Genomic DNA, 1623 nt, shown 5'->3' with positions numbered 1-1623 from the left:
AGAAAGGGGGTGGGATGCTGGGGAAGCAGAAAGGGGGTGGGATGCTGGGGAAGCAGAAAGGGGGTGGGATTCTGGGAAAGCAGATAGGGGTGGGATGCTGGGGAGGCAGAAAGGGGGTGGGATGCTGGGGAAGCAGAAAGGGGGTGGGATGCTGGGGAAGCAGAAAGGGGGGAGGATGCTGGGAAAGCAGAAAACGGGGTGGGGTGCAGGGGAAGAAGAGAGTGGCTGGGACCCAGGAGTAAAAAAAATGGCCAGGATGCTTTTCCATGATCCTCGATCTTGCAAAGAAAATGGACACCCTTCAAATTGCAACTATTTGAACTGCGTCAAACTGGTGCACTGAAACATTCTAAATGTAGTTTCCCTCTGGATTTAAAACTGCATACTATCCAAATATAGTTTGGCTCACTGTGACCATTTTCATTGCCAGCTGGGCATTGTAGCATTAAGCTGCTGCAGATTAATTGAAAAAAAAACATTCACAGGTATTGAGCTTGAAGGGTTGAGGAAAGATAAAGGAAAATGGAGGGAGAGGGAAAGAGAGAAGAGAAAAGAGAGAGAGATAAAGACCTAGATATATAGGTGGAGAGAGACATTAAAAAGAATCAACTTGTATTAAACAAAGTAACTTTGAATCAAAAAAGGTTGAAATTGAATGAAAGTGAATGAAGGAGTCTCAATACATGTTTTCAATTTAAGGAAAACAGGAAAATAATTTATAACCAGATAAATCATTTGATGTATAGAATTGTCTGGCATTTCTAATGAGTATTATCTTAATATAACAACTAATTACCATAGGTACTGAGGCTGCAGATGAATAGGACAATAGCATTTGACAGGTCAGAAAGACAAATAAGGGAGGGCAAAGTTTCATGTTACCTCCAGTGTGAAGGCCTATATAAATAGCAGAAAGCTTGGTTTCCTCTCTCTGTTTTGCTCCCAGTGTGAGTACCTCACCTTCTGCTTCCCTCTCCTATCACGTAAGATTTCCCACAGATTCTTCACTAAATTAATATCGATGTTAATCAAGATTTACCAGACTCTCAATGATATTATTCTTACACCCACTTCACATTTTTATTTATTTGTCTTTTCCCTGTCTGTCTTCTTTCTCCATTTCTCTCTCTGTCTCTTTGAAGGAAAATAGCCCAGCTTGCAGATTATTAAATCGGATAGGCAGTTAACCAGTTTGAATGTAATATGTTCGATATCGGTATAGATTCAAGTGCTCTGTGAGAGTGTGTAGTTGTTGCCTCTGCCACTGAAGGTGAACAGAGGTTGTTTTCTCCCCTGTTTGTCTGCCTATTAGCAGGATATCTCAAAAAATAGGGATGGATTCGGACGAAAGTTGGTGGCCATGTTGGGAGTGTGACAAGGACTAATTGATTAGATTTTGGTGAAGATCTGAATCTAGATCAGGAAATTAGAATTTTTTTTTTTTTTAAGTGATTCTTCACCAATGAGAGATGGGGCAAAAATAATATAGTGTCGAATGAAATATCAACAAGTCTGAAGACGACGATGGTTCACGAGCGGTAGTTGATGATGTAAATTGTTTCAGAAGTGAAGGATGAGACAATGTGATAATGTTTGACCAAGTTATAAAAATGATCAACATGA

General features: G+C 40.2%; 1 protein-coding gene across 2 annotated transcripts in view; it reads left to right on the top strand.

The window, feature by feature from the left end:
• Positions 1-883: 883 nt before the first annotated feature.
• Positions 884-1623, top strand: part of LOC147022694 (uncharacterized) — a 46664-nt gene continuing 45924 nt past the window's right edge. For both annotated transcript variants that reach the window (XM_085887478.1, XM_085887476.1), the window contains exon 1: positions 884-983. The gene's annotated coding sequence lies outside the window, so the exon portion shown is untranslated. The remainder of the gene's footprint in view (positions 984-1623) is intronic.

This window comes from Eptatretus burgeri, chromosome 7 (assembly GCF_056783735.1).
Source record: "Eptatretus burgeri isolate ZD-2024b chromosome 7, Ebu_testis_v1, whole genome shotgun sequence".
NCBI classification, from domain to species: domain Eukaryota; kingdom Metazoa; phylum Chordata; class Myxini; order Myxiniformes; family Myxinidae; genus Eptatretus; species Eptatretus burgeri.
Note: the sequence above shows the minus strand (reverse complement) of the source record. Positions and strands in the feature narration are given on the sequence as shown.